Source organism: Oryza sativa, chromosome 7 (assembly GCF_034140825.1).
Source record: "Oryza sativa Japonica Group chromosome 7, ASM3414082v1".
Lineage (NCBI taxonomy): Eukaryota > Viridiplantae > Streptophyta > Magnoliopsida > Poales > Poaceae > Oryza > Oryza sativa.
The window spans coordinates 2,347,187-2,372,454 of NC_089041.1; the positions used below are offsets into that span (position 1 = coordinate 2,347,187).

Sequence of the window (25,268 nt, forward strand, 5' to 3'; positions counted from 1 at the left end):
CACAATCCAGACTTATGAGCTACCAGTGGTCTCAAAGGATATTTCAATCCAATAAGCATGAAACGCACGGCAGGTTAGTATGCACTGTTATAAACGTTTTGAATTTTATAGAAAAAATAGTAATATTTTTGACCCAAGATAAATTTATTATAAAATATATTTAATTATTCTTTACCTATTATAAAAATTGAAGGTGTTTTTCCTCTAAATTTCGTACGTCATCCTGATAGCGCACGATTTTATTTTCCATCTCCGTTCTGTATAGTAAAAAAAGCAACTTACGTCCGACTCTGTTTTTTATCCGCGGCTGTTTCTTTCGTTTCTTTCTGTGTTTTTTTCCGCGTTTTTTTTGGGCCCGGTGTTTTTCGATCCCTTCTCCACCTACTTTTTTCCGTCCGGTTTTTTGTGGGCCATTTTTGTGGGCCTGACTTTTTTTCCTTCTCCACCTGCTTTTTTTTTGTCTGATTTTTTAGTGGGTCGCGTTTTTTTGGTTTCGTTTTTTTTCAATGTCCTCATCGGCACGCCTCAGCCCGTTTAACTCGTTGAATTTAATTCTATAGGTAAGTTTGGTTTGCTCTGATTTTAGAAAAAAAAAAGGAAAGAGAAAATAGAATAGATCAAAAAGCCCTCGAGAAGATTGAAAAACATTCGGTCGAATTGGATAGGGAGGATCAGCCCCAGTATTGTATTGACACGGGACTACTTTCCTGAGATTGAAGACAGTGGTAGGATGTGCAAGCTGAATGCCGAAGAGAGGTAGCTTACTAGCTAGGACGTAGTGCCGAAGAGAGGTAGCGTACTAGGCCGGGGCTGAAAAGGAAGAAAGAAATGGGCTTTCGACTCAAAAACAATATTAATTTTTATTAACTTTTTAATTATAATGTATAGTGATCCCAATGTTTTAATTTATTACTCAGCTCCTAATAGTTATTGTATATAAAAAAATACTTTACCCGTTGCAACGCACGGTATTTTTTCTAGTAATTTAACAAAACTAATTTGGTAATGTAAATATTACTATATTTGTCTATAAATAGTAGAACTAAGAGGTTAAATCCTTCCTGGCGATGCACCGTGAATAGCCTAAATATTGAATCACAAGGCAGTTGAATAACAATCTCAGTTCCCCACCAGGAACAACACATTATTAAAGATTATTAAGAGGTTTAGTTGGCAACTCAAAACTGGATATTATCAGACATGAATTTCATTTTAACAGATAGAATATTTCGATTCTGCTTCCAAATTTCATTGACATGATGGTAGATGAAAATCTAGCCTGAAAATTTAGGCACAAGCATGAAGGTATCCAGCGAGTAATAATTGAGAGACATAAGATAGTACTAGTAGGATTTTAGGATTTGAGTTTACAGACAGACTTAGTGGACTTTTTATTTTTGTTATTATATTATTATTGTCAAGCAACTCGGTTATCTTTTCATGATTGCCACTAGTAGGAAGTAAACACAAATCCACCAAAAAAAAGAGAGGGGGGATTCGTAAGAATTATGCTATCTAAGTTTATTTTTCACTCATTCCATATATACCAATACAAATAACAAAAGGATAGAATACCTATCTGATCCCAATGCAACTCCCCTATGAGCATCTTCGAAGACTGGCCACGCACGCACACTCACCCCTATGAGCAATCTTCGAAGATTGGATCGGCAAATCTTTGAGATTGACGAAGTCACCACCGTCACTAAAAGCACAATGTCGTTAAATTTTGGAAAATTCGTTTTTATGGGAAGTTGAACCCATAACCTATGGTGTCGTTAAATCTTGGAAAATTCGTTCTTATAGAGAGTCGAACCCATAATCTAAGGTGCTACTGAGGCTCTTGTAACCACTAGATTACATGCGCTTTCGCAACTATTACTCACTTTATTTACTCTTAATACAATTATTCCCTACTTTTGTAAACTTCGATACAATTATTACTCAAAAATAAATTTATTTCGAAATAAATGAGAGGAGCTGATGAACCCAATCAATATGGAACATACTCCCTCCGTTCCAAAAAAAAAAAGACAAACCCCGCGTTTCCGTGTCTAACGTTTGACCGTCCGTCTTATTTGAAAAAATTACGAAAAAAAATTAAAAAGACAAGTCACACATAAAGTATTAACTATGTTTTATCATCTAACAATAATGAAAATACTAATTATAAAAAAAATTTATATAATACGGACAATCAAACATTGGACACGGAAATCTAGGGTTTATTTTTTTTGGGGGGAACGGAGGGAGTAGGTAGTACATTGGAAATTAGAAGAAGCATTAGGAGAGATTGATGGCGGTCGCTGGCAAGATAGGAGTAGTAGAGTCGCGGGAGAGAAAGGAGGGAGGCGAGCGAGACGAGAAGATGATTTGATTTGATCTGATTTTGGTTAATTTTGATTTCGATTTGATGGTACGAGATACAAGACGAGCTGGTTTGTCCACCCACGCACGGCAACGCCGGTCGGTCGTCGTGCAACGGAGTACGTGATCGACCAGGGTCGGAGTGGCATGTGCATGCGATCGGCAACAACGTCGTGCATCTGCACGACGGGTCCGGGTCGGACTCGGACGGATTACTTCCCCGTCCATGTCCAGATTTCCTTCGACAAGTTAAGGCGAAGCTACTGGGGCGCGGTTCCGGGAGCGCTTAAGTCCTAACTAACCTGTTTTAGACTCTAACTAATTGAATTAGTTTTAGATAATAGTGATAATTAAGATAAGATTTTTTTTGAACGGAATGTTTGTTGTTTTACGTCGTGCATCATTTCTCTATCTCCACATGCTGCTAGCTGCTGACCACCACGCGTGCATGCATGAGCCATGCATGGGGGCGGCGGGCGAGCACCTCGCACCACCTTACCAAGAATCGCCGCCGCCATTGCTGTTGCCGTTGCCGAGCATGCTGCTATTCTAGAACCCTGTGGTCTCATGGCCACCGATGACGCCGCCATCGCCACCTTGGTTCTTGCCGTCGTCGTGCTGATGATCACCGCCGCTGTTCGTGTCGCCAGCCACAGCGCTCACCACCGGCTTCAAGTCCTCGAAGGGGAACAACAACATGCCCACCGCGCTCTCTTGCAACCCAGCACTGCACGCGCCGAACACCCCGGAGCCGCCGCCTGCACCCGCGCCGTGCGTGTCTTGGGAGAAATCGAGCACGGTCTGACCTTGTTGCTGCTGCTGCTGTCGTGGTGGCGGCATGCGGAACTCGCCGAGATGTAACCTCGCCGCTGCATACTCCGCCAACATCCCTAGCGACTCCATCTGAGGCAGAGGAATGCAGTAGCTGATGCTCCTCAGCAACTCCATCGCCGAGAACACGCACCCACACTGCCCCTGCCACCGGCGCCATTCACCGCCGCCAGGTTGCCTCCGGGGTTGCACATGCTGCTGCTCTCCAAGCTCGGGAACGCCGTGAACTCCAGCGACTGCAGGGCGTGGCCGTGGTGTTGCGGGAATGCTAGGTTGAGGTCCTGCGCGCCCTCGTGCATCAGCTTCAGGTTCTTAGCCGCCAGCCCCACGGGGACCGAGCCGGACACCGCCGCAGAGGAGGAGGTCGACGCGGCCACCGATGACACCACGAGGACGACGAGCGCTTTTTCTCCCGTGCCATTGCCGTCGTACGCGCCTCCCTCCTCATCGTCGCTGTCGTCCTCGTGGCCGTCGCCACGTCTCCACCACCACCCCAATTGCCGCTGCAATCGCTAACCCTAGAAATCACACAGGTGGAGGATTTGGGGGAGAATGGTTGGATCGGAAATGGGGGAGCCAAAATGTGGGGGGCTAAAATGCAAGTATGTTTCCACCGTGGACGGCCACATAAGCAAGTCAACCCAGTCAGAGGCGCTTTAGACCTAAATGATTCACTTAAATAAGATCGCGGACTCGAATGACGATTTTCCTATATCATAGAACTAAGTGACACCTCACTCCAACTTTAAGTACCGGCCATGTACTTTACTCTTTAAAAAAAAGTACGAATCTATCGTGGTGGAGGGGGTATACAATAAACCAGGAGCGCACGGCGCGAGACATCTATCGTGGAAAACCTTGCAGCGCTGATGATGAGGTTACAACTCGCACTAGAAGGGATACCATCATCTCAATCGGGCGGTAAACCCCATCTCAATCGGGCACGGCGTCCGTCACAGGCTAGAAGTCACAGATGTGAAGAGTTATCTCAATCGGGCAAACGGCCATCACGGATGAATCTATCTCAATCAGGCCCTAATTAAAGCCCGTCACCGATAGCTTTGACCTAGACGACCAGTCAAACTATAGCCCATCACAGATGACCTATCTCAATCGGGCCACAACTAGCGCCCGTCACAGATGACCCTTATCTGTGACGGGCATTAACTATGGCCCGTCACAGATGAGTCATCTGTGACGGGCATTAACTATGGCCCATCACAGATGACCCTCATCTCAATCGGACCTAAGTTAACGCCCGTCACAGATGAGTATAATCAAAAAAAATAAATTTTATTTTTTGGCTAGTCTCAGGCCTCCTAGGCTAGTCTTTTTTTGTCCTCACTTGAAGTTCAAACTTTCCGGTCGGTCACCGTGAAATTGCTCCAAGCCAAGTACGCTTAACATCAAGGTTCTTTGGAGATTGGCTTCCGGAAAAGTAGTTGTAACTTGTTGGTATGAGTATTCTATTAATCTTATTAAGCCCTAGACCAGGATATCAAATTGGGGTTATTAAATGATTTCAAATGGAAAAGTTACCAAAACCAAAGTTGTAGAACTCATCGAGGTGCAAAATTTTTATTTTGGTCATTTCTCCATATGACTCTATTTAAACAATTTGAAATTTGAAATTCAAAGTTTGAAAAGTTTAAATAGAATTTTAGATCAGTGAATGACTTCAACTGAAAAAGTCATCAACAACAAAGTTGTATAACTCATCAAGATCTATAACTTTTATTTTGGTCATTTTTCTATATAACATTTTTTGAACCGTTTAAATTTGAATTTGAAAATATGAAAACTTCAAATAACATTTTCAAATACTAAATGATATCAACTGAAAAAGTCATCAACAACAAAGTTGAATAACTCATCAAGATCTAAAACTTTTATTTTGGTCATTTCTTCATACGACAAAGTGATAGTAACATTGTTCACAAAATTGATATATCTCTTATCTGGTTTTATAAAACTATAACACATATATGTAAAATTTGTGAATAATATTACTAACATTTTGTCGGATGAAGAAATAACAAAAATAAAAGTTTTAGATCTTGATGAGTTATTCAACTTTGTTGTTGATGACTTTTTCAATTGAAATCGTTTAGTATTTGAAAATGTTGTTGAATTTGTTATATTTTCAAATTCAAATTCAAAGTGTTCAAAAAAAATGTTATATAGAAAAATGACCAAACTAAAAGTTGTAAATCTTGATAAGTTATACAACTTTGTTGTTGACATTTTTTCTATTTGAAATCATTTACTACCCGTAAAATTATTTTGACTCATAAAATAAATTATTATACTGCATTTAATTATTTTGCTATAGTTCAACTTACAAATATAAACATTTCATATGAAAAATGAAAAAATAGTCATCGGTGACGGGCTTTAGTTAATGCCCGATAGAGATTAAGTATATAGCCCGTCACTGATGAGTCATCTGTGACAGGCCTAGTTGCTATCTCAAACGGGCCTCAAGTTGGTGCACGTCACGGATGATGGTCATCTGTAACGGGCTACAACTTGAGGCCCGTTTAAGATATGAAATGTTATCTCAATCGGGTCTAAAGTTGGCGTCCGTTGGTTATCTGTGACGGGCCACAACTTTAGGCTCGTTTGAGATATGGAATGTTATCTCAATCGGGTCTAAACTACGGCCCGTCACTGATAGGTGTCATCCGTGACGGGCTTAAGTTTTATGCCCATCTAATTTGTCTGTGCGACCATAACTCAATCGGGCACTTTTTGACCCGATTGAGATGACTTCCTTATGACGGCCCGCTATTTCTAGGCATATTAGAGCTTGTCACAGATAGAAGGATCTCTAGTAGTGTCGGCGTTCACCGTGGCGGCCGCAACTGGAGCTCCGGCTGGCGCGGCCTCTAGCGCCCGCGGCATCTAATTTCTTCAGGGGAATGAGCCCATCTATCTATCCAAGTGAAAGGTGAATTCTGCTTTGATCGTAGAATAAGCCACGCCATCTGTTGAATAATGACCGTTCGATGCAACACAAATTTAATATGTACCGTTGGATATAGTCATCCGCAGCACCGTCCAATCCACATCTCGCTATAAACACCTGGAGAAAAAAGTGAGGTCTGGACGAGCACTTCCCGAGGAAAAAAAATATGAATTAGCTAGGAAATTAAAAAAACATATTCCCTCCATTCACAATTAATCATCCTATTATTAAAATAAAAAAAAGAATTGATCGTCCCATAACATGTGGAGCCAGCGGAATTCCTATTTTCTCATGTGCATGCATTCAAGAATTCAGCGAGGAGAGATTACTGGTTGGATGCAAGCATATGATTTGAATGCACAGTAATTAGTGGGTGATTAGTTTGTCATTTGGCATGCGCTGCTAGCGTGCATGCGTGGGCCATCCAACCGACATTACGGCGTTATGGTTTTCTGAAAGTTAACTGTCTCTCAATTTATTTTTTTCCTTAGTACTGTTGCACAAACACAATGTGACCATCAATTGCGAATGGAGGGAGTACTGGCATCCCTATCTGCCTGTTATCGCCATCTGCCTTGCACAACAGAACTAATAGATAGTCAGATGGCAACAAGCAATAGCTCATCGCCGAGAACCGATGGAGCCACAAAGGGAAGCTTGCCGACACACGCGAAGGAGGTTGATATCGTCGGTCATTGCCTAGATTTGACATCTGAAGCTTTTGGGACCGAAAGATCGAGATGGACAACGTATGCCAGCGGCTGCACACCAAGGAGGAAGGTAATAGAAAGTGCGTAGTTTCAATCTACCCGAGTGTCAATTCCCCTAGGCAATAGCTGCAGACAGGCAGTTGAAGCCAAGACACTTGAGCGACGACAACCATCAACGCGAGCGAGTCAACACATGAGGGAAGCAACGGCGTTAGCGTTATGGCGAGAGAGATAAAGGGGCTCTGCACATCTCATATTGGTAGGCTTAATGGGCTGGCTGTGCTACTTAGGCCAAATGGTCATTTGCACCTAGGGATGGATATTGAGCCTCGGCTCGGTTTATTATCCTAACGAGCTAAAAACCTAGCTCGGCTCGGCTCGTTGGAAAACTCGAGCCAGCTCGTTTGGCTCGCAAGCCTGGCCATTGTTTCCCGGTGCCTCTGTTCCATCTTTGATGGCAGGCTCCTCCTCCTCCATGACGCCTCGGACGACGATTCTGTGGCGAACGGCGGCGCGCGCGCATGAAGTGGTGCTTGCTCCTCGTCCTCCTACTCTATATCGCCTCGGACGGTGATTCCGCGGCGGACAGCAACACACACGCATCAGGGGAAGGAGAGGAAAAGGGAAGCGCACGCTCCGGATGTCGTGGGAAGAAGAGCAACAGCGGGAGGCGGCGCTTGCACATGCGAGCGACGGGGCCATTGTGACGCACAGAGGTGAGCAGCGACACAAGCGTAGGACGAGCAACGGCGGTGGTGGCGTGGTTTGTGTGTGACCGTGACCCTGTTTAGTTGGTGAAATGAAAATTTTTGGGTGTCACATTGGATATTTGACCGGATGTCGTAAGTGGTTTTTGGACACGAATGAAAAAACTAATTTCATAACTCACCAGGAAACCGCGAGACGAATCTTTTGAGCCTAATTAAGCCGTTATTAGCACATGTGGGTTACTGTAGCACTTATAACTAATCATGGACTAATTAGGTTCAAAAGATTCGTCTCGCGATTTACATGCAAACTGTACAATTAGCTTTTTTTATCTATATTTAATGCTCCATACATATGTCTAAAGATTCGATGTGATGTTTTTTGCGAAAAGTTTTTGGAGATTAAACAGGGCCTGCGTTTATGTGTTCTACTTGCTTGCCTAGGGTTTGTGATGTGCATGTGTGTGGGCCTACTGCTGGGCCGTAGACTTGCTGCTTGGCTGTGGACCTGTAATTTGGTGGGAGTACACTACTTCTTAATGGGAGTGCAGACACGTGACTAGCTACTGCAGCTCGTTTGGCTTGCGAGCTAAGACCCTAGCTCAGCTCGTTAACAATTTCAAACGAGCCGAGCGAGCTAACGAGTCACGAATTTTTCATCCAGTCCTATTTGCACCGGATCAAATTACGAGAAGAGCAAAATGAACAAAAAAAAACATGTTATTTTACATATAAGACTTTGTAATAATAAGTAAAATTATAGAAGGTAATAAAAAACTATTGTTCTTTTGCAAATAAACTTTTTAACTAATTAACAATATCTTTTCCTGACAATACTTTATTTACAGATCTATTTCTACTATGTAAAATAAAATTAAGTTTGCTTATAAGCTGAGGAGGACAGGGGGAACATAAGAGGGGCTCATATGACAGCAGGAATGGTAAGAAGGCAGTTGACTTTGGTGGTGCGATGGGCTAAGGTGTAGATGTGTTTATTCTCTATGTATGTAAGGGCACGTTTCCTTTTCAGACAAATGCTGGATATTATGCTTCATGATAGCATTATTTATAAAAAAAACACACTAAACTCCTTACAGGATTTACAAAAGATTCTTCAATTATATAATATTATTAAGATTTCTTACACACTATGGACCATAGTTCATATGCACTTCAGTCATATGCCTGACACATGTACGCATTGTACAGGGATGTGTTTGATCTATTATGTTCCTAATGCAGGTGTAAGATGTACCTACTCCGTTACATTCCTATAGAGAGATATATGCATGCTCATTTGCGTGGTACAAGTTAGCTGTACAACTGCCACACCCACATGGCCACATCCTGACACCAAAGTCCCTGTTTGGTCAAAACTTTATCTTGTGTCTAGCCAAGCCGACGTCACATGCCTGTGATTGAAATCATTTTGCAATATTATTTTCGGACATCACTTTGCAAAAATGATTTAGGACATGTTCTTAAGTTTCCCAACTTCACATTCCTTTTTCTCATGCACAACTTCACTTTGCACGTTAGTGAGTTTTTGTTGAATAAATCTCTCACTTAATGTGAGCACGTTTTCAATATGCTAAAACGGTATGTTTCTTTGTAATAGATTTCTATATAGAAGTTTTTTTAAAAAATCAAATAAATCTATTTTTAAAACTTATATTCGCTAATGATTTATATCGTCTCGCGTGCCATAACAGCTAGTTCGAACGCATACTAAATCACATTTGGTGATGAAATGGGCATGTTGTAAAATACTACCAGTTTTTGTCAGTTGGTCACTGTGTCTATCGGTTATATATAACTGTGCTATATCACTTTGGCGTGTATTAAAATAAAAGAATGCATGTCTGGTAATTTTTTTACATCTATATGCTAACATCTCATTTTGTTATAGTCTGCTTAGAAAATATATCACCATGAATGTCCACTCACCACCCAAACATGATATATTGTGAAAATGACATTTAAAGTGATGTCTGAAAATGATATATCACTTGGGATTTATTGAAATAAAAAAATACATGACTGATATTTCTACAAATATATCCTACATCATAAACCTATTTTTCTATAATCTAGAGAAAATAATGTCTAGAGAAAATATTGTCTGTGAGATAAGATAGCATGTGGCCCATCAACTAATGTACCCAGATTTTGATATATACGTACTTTGGTCAATTTTGGTATCCATTAACTGCCAATCAACTTGTCTGGTGCGTATATGTCTTTCTAACCAACCAATCTAGTAATGCTAATTGTAATTACAAAAGTAATATAATCCAGCCATAATACTAGTATACCACCGGTAAAGAGCCAATTTTGAGATTAGATAGTATCACTTGACATGCAAAAATCGATTAGATCATCTAATTAGCAATATTTACTAACCCAAATATATAAATAAATTTATAAAATTAGTTTTGCACAGTGAATGTCGGATCAAGGGAAAAAAGCTACGCAGGTAGTCTTCCCAACTCTCCTGGCTAGTTGGACCTGGTTTAGTTCCCAACTTTTTCTTTAAACTTCTAGCTTTTTCATTACATCAAAATTTTTCTACTCACACAAACTTTCAACTTTTCCGTTACATCGTTCCAATTTCAACCAAACTTGCAATTTTGATAAAAATATAAGATTGGCATGAATGAGTGACAAGACAAAACAAGTCTGTGCTTGAAGTGTGAAAAAAAAAACCATCTCTGTACTACTTGTACGTGAGCACTATGACTGTTTGCTAGTGTAATTAAGAAAGGAACAGTCCTGCTAAGTAGAACTCAACCCTCCTAACTCTTAGCCACTTGCGCACGTATCTTGGTACCCCTCAACGGTCAAGATTTATGGTTCATATGAACTACTTCCGTTCATATATGATTTACCCTATAGGAAAATGATTTTATACTCCTAGGAGTACATACTCCCTCTCCATCCACCGTTCATCCGCAACCTGCTCTAGGTCCTCTATTCGGCTCTCCTAACGGGTGCGTACACAATAAACCCGTTTCCATTTATATGAAAAGGAAATAATTCTCGTAGCTGTTAATTATACCCCCATAATCGGAACAGATGCCCACATCGATCCCGTTTCGATCAAACAACTCGATCTCGTTGGCGTTCCCAGGCGGCGACGCCGTAATCGATCTCATCGGCGTTCCGCAGATGCTGAAGCATGAGGGTGATCGACCTGGAGATGCTGCCACCCATTGGTGTCACTGGAGGAGAGGCGGGTCGGCGGAGTGCATGAGCAGGGCAAACGTGGCATAATCGACGGGTCATAGTAGTGGAGATCATCCAAAACAGCAGGTTAGTATCGGTGTATTTCTACGGCCAGATCGACGCACGACGTCTAAATTTTTCTTGTTTGCAGGGGCACAAGAGAAGAGAACCAGTTTATCGAAATTGTCAAAGATATATCCCAGAAATTTTGATGCCTGTGATTGAATATCTTGATGTCTATAGAGAAGGAATATGTTTACGTAGTTCGGTCCATGCATGCTTTTAGTTTCAGATGTTTTTTTTTTCCTGTAGATGCTGTTTTTTTTTGGTAAATTATATGCTGTTGCCTGCTTTTACACATGAATGTTTATATGCTACTTTGATTGCTATGCTAGTCTCTGTATATATAACTGCACTGTTCCCGGAGGTGTATGTGTGCTAATTTATTTAATTTTTACCGAGAGACATATACACTACATGTTCCTTAGAGAGGGTGTATGCTGCTTTATTTCCAGTAGGGGTATGTAATGATTTTTTTTTCTCCAGAAGAATATGCTTTCCATACAGGGATATGTACTGAATTTTTTTCTAACAGAAGTATTTACTTAACTTTGTATATATACTGCATTTATATGGAGTGATAATATTGAGTTTTTCTATAGAGAGGTATATACTGAACTTTGTTAGACAATACTAGTATATAGTTCATTTTCCATAAATATGCTGATTTTTTCCATAGAGGGGTATATGCTGATTTTTTTTTTACAGAAGTACATACTGAACTTTGTTAGACAAAAGTATATACTGCATTTTCCATAGATATGCTGAATTTTTTCAATACAGCGGTACATACTGGCTTTTTTACACTGAAAGGTAGTACATACTGAAAAAAAGAACAGTATATACTCCAGAGAAAAAGAACAGTATATACTCCAACAAAAAATTCAGTATACAAATTTAGAAAAAAAAGTGGTATATACTATAGATCTAGAACAAGTGGTATATACTAGTACTCTAGAAAGAACTGCATAAACTACCCTCTTTATCCCTGCTAACCGATCGATATGTCAGCGGGGATGTAGAGATTAAGGCTTTCAATCTGGTATTACATGTATTTGGCTAGCAATTAATTAACCGATACTTTGATGCGTCCAATTGATATTTGATATATATTTTAATTTTTTCTTGTAGAACGGCCGCCATTTAAAGTACGTGAAGAAATTACTCTACTTATCTGAAGCAGCAAAAGACCAAAAAGCAGAGAGCTACATAGTGCAATTTTTATAAGAGTGAATTGCACTTTGGGCCATGTTTTATTACCAAAGTTTTATTTTGGACCACCTGTACTTAATATTTTTACTTTGGACTAGGTAACCTTACCTTTGTTGCACAATAGACTACCCAAACTCTTTTCGCTTGTGATGTCTAGCGTCTCTTTCGACAAAAGTATGTCATGTATATAGGTATGAAAGTTTGTTGGCATGTCGTTAACAATTTGCTCGAAGTCATCGAAGAAATAAAAATGTGTTTTGGGGTGGTCCATTGTGCAACAAAGGTAAAGTTACCTAGTCCAAAGTAAAAAGATTAGATAAAGGGTGGTCCAAAGTGAAACTTTGGCAATAAAACATGGCCCAAAGTGAAATTAACTCTTTTTATAAAGAAAGAAAAGCAGAATATACTTGGCCAAGCAAAAAAAATCTTCAATGAGAAACGTAGTAGTATATACTGACCAAAGGAGCATTATACTCCTTTAACGAAAAAATGAGTATATAACTCATTAAACTTGAAATGCAGTACATACAGACCAAACAAAGAGATCTTCAATGAGGAATGCATATATACTAACTCTTTACATTCTGAAAAAAATACATACTGAAAAAAAGAGAGAACAGTATATACTCCTAATTTAGAAATGTGGTATATACTACAAATCTAGAACAGGTGGCATATACTACTCTAGAGATAACGGTATATACTTGTAGTCTTAAAAAAAAGTGGTATGTACTACTAATGTACATCTCAAATTTTGAACGTACGTGAGCATTCCTGTGTATGCATGCAAAAAATTTGAAAAAAGAAACCGAGCACGGCCCATGGACATGCATCCATGCGAACGCACGACGTTGGCAGGAGAGAGGAACTACGAGCTTGAGATATGCATCGGCGTCATCATCATTCATCCTTGCCTCTGCTTTCGTGGTCACCATCGCCATCGCCAGACGCCAGCTCGACTGACTAGCAGGCATTGTTAAGCCACTGACTGACTAAATATTTATTTCAGTAATATAAAATCTCGACTAAATTGAAACCATGATAAAAACAATGGTCCACTATATAGTTTATTATTACTTTTCATTTTACAATTTTCCCACACTACTCTCTTCTATATTGCTTATATACGCACACTATATGGTCTAAATTAATAGGCCTTTCCCCTTTTTTTTCATATTATAAGTAGGCACACACAAAAAGAAAAAAAAATACACGTACCATCACATACTCCTGCAGGAGTAGAAGTAACGTGTGTACTGTACTCTTACCCGAACTACTCCCTCCGTAAAAAAAACAACCTAGAAGAAAATGTGACAGAGGGTTATCCAGATTCATATAGAGGGGTCATTCTCCTCATAGATTGTCTTTTTCTTGGACGGAGGGAGTACAAGAGTGAAAGTAACGTGTGTAGGCGGTGATGAGATCGATAGGATACGAGTAGAAAGGTCGTCGTTCCCTGCAATGCAGGGTGAGTTTAGTTCCTGAAAAAAGTTGAAAGTTTGAAGAAAGTTGGGCGTTTGAAAAAAAAGTTAGAAGTTTACGTGTGTAGAAAAGTTTTTATGTGATATGATGTGATGGAAAGTTGGGAATAGGAGGAAACTAAACACGGCCGTAGATATGCAGGTTCAATATTGATAGACGTGTCCAGCAATGATGCGGCTGTGTTTGGAAGTTATCTTCAAACTTCCAAAAATTCCGTCACATCAAATGTTTGACTCATGTATGGAGCATTAAATATGGACGAAAAAAACCAATTGCACAGTTTACATGTAAATTGCGAGATAAATCTTTTGAGCCTAATTATGCCATGATTTAACAATATGGTGCTACAGTAAATATTTACTAATGATGAATTAATTAGGCTTAATAGATTTGTCTCGCAGTTTACAAGTAGAATCTATAATTTATTTTGTAGCGGCGCACTGGAGAAAATTTTGGCCAATCAACTAAGGCCGAGTTTAGTTCCAAACTTTTTCTTCAAACTTTCAATTTTTCCATCACATCAAAACTTTCCTACACACAAACTTCTAACTTTTCAGTCACATCGTTTCAATTTCAATCAAACTTTTAATTTTGGAGTGAACTAAGGGTGTGTTTAGTTCACTTCAAAATTATAAGTTTGATTGAAATTGTAACGATGTGACGGAAAAGTTAAAAGTTTGTGTGTAGAAAAGTTTTGGTGTGATAAAAAAGTTAAAAGTTTAAAAAAAAAGTTGAGAACTAAACCATGCGTAAACACTCCCTAAACTCCTACTCCTAGCCTATAGCGACGCACTGGAGCATAGCGATGGGACTTGGGAGGGATAAGATGCAGAAAAACAAGGCAGCCTACTTACTGATCGATGGTTCAAACTTCACCCGACTCGCTTGCCTACTGGCCGGCTTACCTACTGTCCGGCCGGTCAGTTTGCTCACGCTCTCTCTGGAAATAATCTTGATCTTTACTATTCGTTCCGTTACAGTTCATGGCTGTGTTTAGTTACATTCAGACTTCCAACTTTTCTGTTACATCAAATGTTTGGACACATCAGTCTAAAAAAATATTTGAATATATACATGGAGCATTAAATATGGACAAAAAAAACCCAATTACACAGTTTACATGTAAATTGCGAGACGAATCTTTTGAGCCTAATTACACTATAATTTGACAATATGGTGCTACAGTAAATATTTGCTAATGACGGATTAATTAGGCTTAATAGATTCGTCTCGTAGTTTACAGGCGGAATCTGTAATTTGTTTTGTTATTAGTCTATGTTTAATACTTTAAATGTGTGTCCGTATACTTTAATTTTTTTTTGAAAAGTAACTAAACATGGCCTATAAATCGTTTTGTTTTTTTACCAAACTTAAACTACTCTAAGTTTAGCTAAGTTTGTAGACAAATATAATAATATTTACAATACCAAATTAGTTTTTATTAAATATAATATATTTGTCTTGCGTTGAAAATGTTACTACTTTTTTTCTACAAACTTAGTCAAAATTGAAGCAGGTTGATTTTGATCAAAATCAAAACGACTTATTTTCTAAAACAGAGGGAGTATTACTGTACTAGTACTCTCTCCGTCTGAAAATAAATCAACATCGTGGTAGAAAAATCTAAACATATACTCCCTCCGTCCCATAATAGATGACGTTTTTGACTTTTTATTTGTAATGTTTGACCATTCGTTTTATTTGAAAAATTAGTGCAAATATAAAAAAAGATAAGTCATATGTAAAGTACTTTTGATAATAAAACAAATGACAAACAAAATAAATAATAATTCTAAATTTTTTTAAATAAGACGAATGATCAAACATTGACAAACAAAAACTCAAAAAGACAAGTAATATTAGGACGGAGGAAGTACATGTCTAATTCATCGTAGTAAGAGATTTGTTTTTAAGTAGATTCGACTCTATGTTGAGGTGGAGTCGAATCTCTGACCTGGCACGCTCAGGTCAAATGACACCTGAGCGCACTATGAAAACCCTAATCTCGCTACTCAAACCCTATATGGCTATATCGGTAGACTTTTGCTCTCACTACTGTAGACAACAAGGAATCGGTAGGAAGGCCAGCAGGCAAATCGCGTGCTTCAGTTTGATTCCACCCACAGTTCGTGCGGTACTCAAATTTTACCCTATCAGCTCTCGCAAATAATACTTTTCAAGACCCAGTTTTTTTTCAACACCAAACTAATTTAACTATCTCGTTTTCCGTTAACATTCAAAGAAATTCACTTTTAAAGTTTAAAATTATTAATACTTAATTAATTATAAACTAATGAGCTTTCTCATTTCGTGTACATTAAAAATCTCTCTCTCCGCGAAGTGAGCATAGCTCAACTGGTTAGGTTCCTTGTGGTGGAACCAGCCCACCCGGGTTCAAATCCTAGATTTGACACGGGTGCTCGTATTTACGGCTAATTATTCTTTCAGTGGTAGACGACGTACCCGTCGACAGCGAGGCGTCTGTCAGTCTTCCTCTCCTCTCTAAAACACGGTCATCTGTGGTGACTTTATGCTTTTCCCAATCCACTGCCACTACTAGAAAAACGATTTTTCATGGCGTTGGTCTATGATTTTCGCTGGCAGAAAAATGCCAAAATCGCTAGCAAAATTGTAACGAAGGGTAAGGGGCACCGACCGCCAGCGAAAATGGATCTTCGCTGGCGGTCACGCTATACTAGCCGCCAGCGAAGATATGTCTATTTTCGCTGGCGGTCACTTAGGTGCACCGCTATCGAAGATGGATAATTTTCGCTGGCGGTTGTGTTATACAGACCGGTAGGGAAAATGCAATTATTTTTTGGCCTACTTAAGCAACCGCCAGTGAAAATACATTTTTGCTTGCGTTCATTTTAAGCCAACCGCCAGCAAAAATACATTTTCGCTTGCGTTAGCTTAAGACAGCTGCCAGCGAAAATAGATTTTCGCTGGCGGTAGAAGGACCGCTTGCATAGATGGACCACCATCTATTAATATAGACCACGTGGCCCACCACCACCACCACCAGTCCACCACCCACCCGCCCCCTCTCTCCAGCTCCCCTCCCTCCCTTCTCTCCCTTGCGTCTATCCTCCCTCTCTTCTCCACCACCACCGCCGACGCCATCCATCCTCACCAACCAGCTCCTCCCACCCCACAGTCGGCAGCGGCGGTTTTGGCGTGGCGACGACGACGCGAGGCGGGTGCGCGGCAGCGACGGTAGGCAGGCGAGCGACGGTGGCGGGAGGCGGCGCGGCGGCGGCTCTCGGGCATGGGAGCGGTGGCGCTCGGGAGCAGGTGGTGGCCCGCGGGGAGGCCGGATTCGCCGCCGCTGGGCCGCGGGGAGGCAGGATCCACCGTAGCCGGGCCGCGGAGAGGCGGGATCCGCCGCCGCCAGGCCGCGGCGAGGCCGGATCCGCCGCCGTCGGCTAGATTTGATTTTTTGTCTTTTTCTTTTTACATGTTGTTCCAGATGATGCATATGTTTGGATCTGAGTAAATCATGTTTGATTGTGTAAATGATGTTTGATCTGTGCTGATGATGATTTTGTATTTCGTGTTTGAATTTGGAAATGAGCAGCGAATCTAGATGTGGATTTGAAATTAATGAATCAATGGGTGCCTTCATGGGTATTTTCGCTGGCGGCTGGGCAGCTGCATGCGTGTTTTTTTTCCCCAAATCCATTTTCGCTAGCGGCCGATTTAACACAGTTGACAGCAAAAATCTATTTTCGCTGGCAGCCGTCTTAAGCTAACGCAAGCGAAAATGTATTTTTGCTGGCGGCTGGCTTAAAATGACCACCAGCGAAAATGGATTTTTGCTGGCGGTCAATAACCGCTAGCGAAGATCTTGATCTTCACTGGCCTTTGCTTTGTGGCGGCCGTAAATTTCGCTAGCAAAAATCTAAAATAGCCGCCATGAAAAATGGTTTTCGTAGTAGTGTGCACCTCTGCAAACCCCAACCGACGCCTCCTTCCCCTTGCTGTGGCGGACAAGGAGCTCCGAGCTGAGCGGCGGTGCGATCGTCCTCGTAGAGGTTGCCGCGGACCTCGTCTTCCTTGTGGAGCCAAGACGAGCCGTGGCGCGCTCATCCTCGCGGAGCCGAGCCGAGCGGCGCGTTCGTCCTCACGGAGGTCGCCGCGGACCTTGGCTTCCTCACGCAGCCAGGCAGAGCAGCGGCGGGGCGGCTAGATTCGGCCTTGGCTCATCAGATCTCCCCTCTCCTCGCTGGCTGTTCAAGGCAACATCAGCGAACTCCTCGGCTATGGAATGAGCTGGATCAACCTATATCAGTTGTCCCCTTCCACGGATCGTCCTCGGCCACGGCCTCTTCTTCTCTGTCGCTTTCCCCATTGAGCCGGCGAGCTTCAACAGTGAGAGACGGCATCCGGTCGCCCTCCTCCCCTCCCCTGGACGACGAGCTCGGCAGTGTGGAGCACGAGGCAACGACACATCCCTTTCTCTCTCCCCCTCTTCCTTGGCGGTACAGAGCACTAGTGTGGGTCGTATCTAAAAAACTGATGAGGAACCGATGGGATAGTTTGGCTACGCGGTTTTTGCTTTGCTCCACTGGTGAAGGAGGTGGCACTGAATATATTCGGTTCCCTCTGCCCAGTCGGAACTCGGAACGCCACATGCGCACCTTGTGAATGGCCTAACCCGCATTATGCCTGCCCACCTTAATTGACCCGGACTGAAGCGGCAGACCGCGCGCATAACGCAGCTGCGCCGCACACCATCCCATCCAGGACGAGCATCGACAAGTTGCGTTGATCTTCACCTTTTTTTCTCCTCTTCCCTGAGTCCTCTGTTCGATGTGTTCGGCACACGTACACCGCCAAGAACACTGCTGCGCTATGATACGGAGGCCCCTGGCAGAGAAAGTGGCCATATATAACAAGGCAGTTCTAGACAAGCAAGAAGAGCAGAAGAAGTTGGACGAGGCACTTAGCGCGCCGGAAGACCCGCGAACTGCACAGCTTGAGCTACTGCCGTTGCTCGGCAAAAACCTGCCAGATCTGAACGTAACTGTGTATGATCGCCGCAGCGCGAGAATCCGGAATGCCTACAACGGGCAGCGGGTGGCCGAAGCAGTGCAATCAAGCTCCGGCTCCGACAAATGCAGCAGAACAACGAAAAGGGTAATACACGAACGTTCGTGTCCGGCGAATCAGTCGGAAGGGACACGTGAAACAGGATGACACGTCATTTTCTTCCGTTTTCATTTTTTCCCTTCTTTTACGTTATTCTCTTCTGTAATCCGTTGTATCTTTTACGTGATTCTTCCATAATAAGTATTTCTGTTTCTTTCCTTCGCTTCTGTTTATTTCTCAGATTCCTTTTTTCGTTATACATAGTATTTTTTTATATCTTCTTAACGGAAATTTTCTATACAAATAATTTCCGGGGAAACTTTTCTATATATAGTGAGACTTTATATATATGTAAACTTTATATATATGGGCTTTGAATATATATACTTCATATATATATATATATAGATTATATATATGTAGACTTTATATATAGAGTTTGTATATACAAACTTTATATACAAATTATATCTATAATTAAAAAGTTTAGTGCATAAATTTTACTAAAAATAAAAATACTTAGATATTTTTCAAAAAAAGTATAATCCAATCTGATCAATCCTCATAACAGAAAAAGGATAAAAAAAGGAAAAGTTTATCTTTTACCATCACGTGAAAGGAAAACGAGAAACCGGAAAACATTTTTTTTTGCGCGGCTCCGTTTTTCTTTTTGTCGTTTTCTGTTCGCTAGGTTCGACGCTAGCGCGCGTTTGCGCATTAGACCCACACCCATTGTATCCATTTACCTCGGCTGTCTATTTCTAGTCAGAAAAAGTGCACCGGAGGTCCCTGAACTTGTCACCGAGATACGAAAACGTCCTCAAACCGCAAAACCAAATATATGTGGTCCCTTAACTATAGAAAACTGGTCACCCAAGGTCCTTCGGTGGTTTTGACCCCGGTTTTGGTCTACGTGGCGGCTAAGTCAGTGTGGGACCCACCTGTCAGCATGCCACGTCATCACTCCTGTCGACGTTTGATGTCACAATTCTGCTATTTGCATAGTATGGGGATCGTCGGTGCTAGGATATATGTGAGACTGAGGTAAAAGAGACGGAGACGAGGATTTTTATACAGGTTCGGGCCCCTGAACTGTCAGGTAATAACCCTACATCCTGTTGGCCGGAGCCGGTGTTGCTCTTTATTCACCATAATCACACCAGTACAATATATGGGGTAGCCTATCTGACTGTTGTCGACATGGCGGTCTGAAGGTCTGACTCGTAGTCGACAACAGGGTAATCTTCCTCCTCGAATCCGTGCCCGGCGAGATCAGAGATAGCTCTTTCGTCTCTCCTGACAGTATCCGGAGACACCGTAGGAGACTAGCCGTGTCTATCCCTGAAGTCGATATCCGGCGTCTTGTCTTGGCGTATGTAGGCTTGTATATTGTCCCGTGTATTGTGGTGGGTGTTGATTGAGGTAGTCGTTTGTGTTGTCCGTGTTGTTCGTGTTGATCGTCGATTGTTCGTGTCCCCTCTCCTCCTAGGGGGCCTTGTATTTATACCCATAGATGTCCCCTTGTCCAAGTAGAACCAGGGAAACCAATATGGATACAATCCGAGTAGTCCTTGTCATTTTCATGTAGAACTCTGGTTATCTTTCCTTATCCGGAACTCCCTCCATATCTGAAGTCAGTTTCCGTATAGGACATGGTATGTGGTGGGTCCTGCCGAGATGTAGTTGACTACTATTAGGTATGTGGTATCCATAACCCGGACAGTATCCCCCGACTTCAATGCAAATGAACGAATTCATATTCTCAACCGCGCGCAGACCTTGGAGTAATTGTTATCGAGCTCATGTGACCGTTCTCGGTGAGTTCAGAGATAACGTTAGACTTCCTTTGTTAGCCTCGTGCGGGCACCTAAAGGGTTTGTCTAAGTCAATCTCCGATGTCAACCAAGGAAGTACATAGCGTACGACTAAGTCTCCCGTCTTGCTGTAATCGAGAATTTGGATTGAAGTCAAGAAATTTTATCTCGACGGGTACACCATCTCTTCATTCCGTATTCCTTGTCAAGATCCAGCAACCGTTCTCGAGTGATCGAGAAGGCGTAGAGTCTGCGACGGAGCCTTGTCGACATTTATCGTTCTCGCCTTAGTCAATCTTGGTGTAGAACCATAGAGACATGGAGTCTTCGTCAATGTCAAATAGAATTTTCCTGAAATCAATACTCAGAAAAGAATATTAGATAGAAATAGCCCCCGAGTGAATGCTCAAAGGGTGACATGTTATAATATGTATGGTAAATTGAAAATGAATTAAATTTACTGACCAATGTTTTGTGTATGAGCGTCTTCTCTCTTACCGACTTCGATCAGTCAGTTTGTAGAGTCATACACTCTCCCTAGCCCCCAGCCTTGTCGTCGGAGAATCGTTCTCGGAGGATAAGGCTCTTGGACCCTTGACCTGCCTTTGTTAAATAAGCGCTGATCCTAACCCCAAGCCGTGTAGTTGGAAAGCTCAGTTTCCGATTACACAGCTTGGTTAATACGGACGGCGAGAACTCTTACACGACCAGATCTTACATGGTCTTTTGTCTCTACAAGATCCGACAAGGCCTTATCGGCTCTGGGCGTCCCCAGCCGAAGTTCCCTTAGGTTCCTCGGAGGCCTTGTCAAGACGGCGTAAAGGGACAGTAGGATAGGTTTCAACGCTAGGTGTCGTCATGGTAAGGGATCTCTGGGTAAAACACTTGGCGATATTGTGTACCTGCTATCAACTTTGTTGAAATAGAGGTAGTAGGAGAGTCGCTACACCGCTGGTCGAGGATCAGGTAGTAGTCATAACTCGACCACTTGAAGTGGAAATAGTGGAAGAATCGCTACACCGCTGGTCGAGAACCAGACAGTAGTCGTAACTTGACCACTTAAAGTGGAAATAGTGGGAGAAACGCTACATCGCTGGTCGAGGACCAGGCAGTAGTCGTAACTCGACCACTTAAAGTGAAAGTAGTGGGAGAAACGCTACATTGCTGGTCGAGAAAGGCAGTAGTCGTAACTCGACCACTTAAAGTGGAAATAGTGGGAGAAACGCTACATCGCTGGTCGAGAACCAGGCAGTAGTCATAACTCGACCACTAGAAGCAAATGTACGAGAGCTCACTACGATCAACTGGTTGAGAACCGGTGAGTAGGTGTCTCTCGATCATTTGGAGTCGTGGTACAAGAACCGCTACGCTGCCGGTCGAAGACCAGTCGTAGCTGTTCCTCAACCATCTGAAGTTAAGGTGCGAGAGATTGCTACGTACTGGTGCGAGAACCAGCGAGCGAGTAGAATTATCTCTCGAGCACCAATGGAAGTTGCTAGAGTTGGTTTATTACATGTGTATCTCATGTGGCCAGCATGACTCACATACCCAACTTATAGCATATCCGGATATCCGTTTGAAATCATGTCGGGTGATCAAGCCGACGGCGTTCGCGAGGAATTATCCGTTAACAACCTTTTCTCGAGTAGTCCAGCGATGGCCGGTGCTATGAGATAGGTCGTCGGTCTTCGTTGGCAGGTTGGGTGCGATAACTCCGCATTTGTCGAGAATGTTCTCAATAATGGAGTGTACTCGACCATAACCTACTCGAGTGCTCAATTTTTCCTGAAAAATATTTTCTAGAAGGCAAGATATATAGCAGATAATATCGAGTATGTACTCAAAAAACTGCATGGATCTTCTAGTATTATCAGGATACAACAAACAGATGTAAATATCAGGCATTATGTAAACCGTAAACAAGCATGATTTATACATAAGAGAACAGAGTGAGCCCCCAGCGTTAGACCGTAGTTGGCCTATCGTCGGAAGTACTCGCACAACGGATATTGTATAAGAAACATGCTCTAGGTAAACATAATAAATTATAGATCTGACAATGCTGTATCATCTGAATAGGTACGATAAATTGCACATAAAATATTGCGTACCTTTGTAGATACATGCCGGATGTATCTACGAAATTAGTAGATCAATTTGAAAAACCAATCTACCAATTACCTTATTGCGTACTCGTTCAACATCATATGATCTGACATCTTTTGGTACGCCGCGTATCTTGAGGCTTGGGTGATCTCGATAGACCAAGTTGTCAATGACGATGATGATTCCGATCTCGTCGGAAGACATGCTCCGGTCGGGTTAGATCTCCACAGCCGAAGTCGTCGAGCAGCTTGTTGTTGGAGAATCCATCTCTTAAACCCATCTCGTCTAAATCCTGAAGCACCAAAATCCCCCTACCTGGCGCGCCACTGTCGACGTTTGATGTCACAATTCTGGTATTTGCATAGTATGGGGATCGTCGGTGCTAGGATATATGCGAGACTGAGGTAAAAGAGACGGAGACGATGATTTTTATACAGGTTCGGGCCCCTGAACTGTCAGGTAATAACCCTACATCCTGTTGGCCGGAGCCGGTGGTTCTCTTTATTCACCATAATCACACCAGTACAATATGTGGGGTAGCCTATCTAACTGTTGTCGACATGACGGTCTGAAGGTCTGACTCGTAGTCGACAACAGGGTAGTCTTCCTCCTCGAATCCGTGCCCGGCGAGATCAGAGATAGCGCTTTCTTCTCTCCTGACAGTACCCGGAGACACCGTAGGAGACTAGCCGTGCCTATCCCTGAAGTCAATATCCGGCGTCTTGTCTTGGCATATGTAGGCTTGTATATTGTCCCGTGTATTGTGGTGGGTGTTGATTGAGGTGGTCGTTTGTGTTGTTCGTGTTGATCGTCGATTGTTCGTGTCCCCTCTCCTCCTAGGGGGCCTTGTATTTATACCCATAGATGTCCCCTTGTCCAAGTAGAACTAGGAAAACCAATATGGATACAATCCGAGTAGTCCTTGTCGTTTCCATGTAGAACTCTGGTTGTCTTTCCTTATCCGGAACTCCCTCCATATCTGAAGTCAGTTTTCGTATAGGACATGGTATGTGGTGGGTCCTGCCGAGATGTAGTCGACTACTATTAGGTATGTGGTATCCATAACCCTGACAACTCCCTCTCTCTCTCTCTCCCTTCCTCTCCCTTTCTCCTCTCTCTCTTCACTTTTCTCCAGCTGGCATGGGCGGCGGGGGCGGTCGCAGCGGCGGCGCTCTGGGAACGGCAGGGACGGTGGAAGGGGAGGAGGGGTCGACCCAGACGTTCTACGGTCGCTGCCGGTCACGGTGTACAGCCGCAGCACGACGGCGGCGGCGGCGAAGGAGGAGGAGGACGACGGCGTCGAGTGCGTGGTGTGCCTCGCGGAGCTCGAGGAGGGCGACGAGGCCAGGTTCCTCCCCCGGTGCGGCCACGGCTTCCACGCCGAATGCGTCGACATGTGGGTCGGCTCCCACTCCACCTGCCCGCTCTGTCGCCTGACCGTCGTCGTGTTGTCGCCGCTTCTTCTTACTCCCGTCCCGCCGGCGCCGGCCGTGATGCACGACGACGACGTACGGGCACGGCGGCGCCCACGCCACTCGTCGCAGCGGGAGTCGAACACGAGCGCGCTCGTGGACGCCTGGGCCACGGGCCCACGTGGCGCGAGCACGACGTAGTCGCTGTGCGCCGTGCACTCGAACCCGCCCCCGCCCTCCGCCGTGGCGAACTGCGTGTGCACCTCCGGCGGCATCCACGCCACCTCCGTCCAAGCGCCGCCGCCGCTTGCTCCACCTCCGTGGCCGCCGCCGCGCAGCGTCCACATGCGTCCACAGCGGAGATGTTCCTGACGGCGAAAGGGGACATGAGGTCATCCCCGGCCATGACGGCAATGATGGAGGTCGGGCCGGTGGCCAGGCCGACGGTGGGGGAGAGGCGCGGGGTCGGGGTGATGGGGAGCGCAGCGAGGAGGCGCGTGATTGGGTTGGTGAGCAGTAGCGTCTTGTGCCCCTATGCATCGGACATGAAGGCGAGCATGCTGGCGGACGTGGCCGTGGGTGAGAACACGGCGGGGCCGCTAGCGACGGGCGGGAGCGGGAGGCAGGACCAGTTGGAGGGTTGAACCTGGCCGCCAGCGGCTACCTCCAGGGACCTACTGCTGGGGCGGTTGGCGATGCCGACATAGAGCTCGTGGCCGCAGGGGAGGTGGCCGTGGAGGTTGCGGCAGGCGCTGCGGGTCGTACCGTCGTCCTGACGGCTGGCGAGGGAGGAGAAGCGGGGCGCACCGTCGATGCGGCGAAGGAGGAGGAGGACGCTAGCCACCACGCCGCGGCAGGATCTGGCGGCAAAAGAGGAGGCGAGGAGGACGCCGACGACCACCATGGTGACGCCGACGACCATCGGGAGAAGCGGGGCACGCCGACACCGACGACCACCATGCTCGCCGCTAGGGGGCCACTACCTCCACTGCCTCTGCCTCCGTCACCGCCGTCTACTGGCCGCCGCTCCCCATCCACCGGCCGTTCCCCGCCCGCCTGTCGCCACCGCCGCTCCGCGCCTCCGCTCTACTCCGCTTCGTCGGCTGCCGCACGCTCACACACCGCCTCCGCCGGCCGCCGCTCAGCCCCACTCGCCACCGCCCATTCCTTCCCCGCGGCAAATAGAAGTGAAAAAAAAGAAGAGAAAAAAGAATGGGAAAGAGAGAGTTGACGTGGCACGCTGACAGGTGGGGCCCACGCTGACTTAGCCGCCACGTAGACCA

General features: G+C 43.9%; 1 pseudogene; it reads right to left on the reverse strand.

The window, feature by feature from the left end:
- Window positions 1-2,862: 2,862 nt before the first annotated feature.
- LOC107281564 (dof zinc finger protein 2-like) lies at window positions 2,863-24,332 on the reverse strand (annotated as a pseudogene).
- Between the last annotated feature and the right edge of the window lie 936 nt (window positions 24,333-25,268).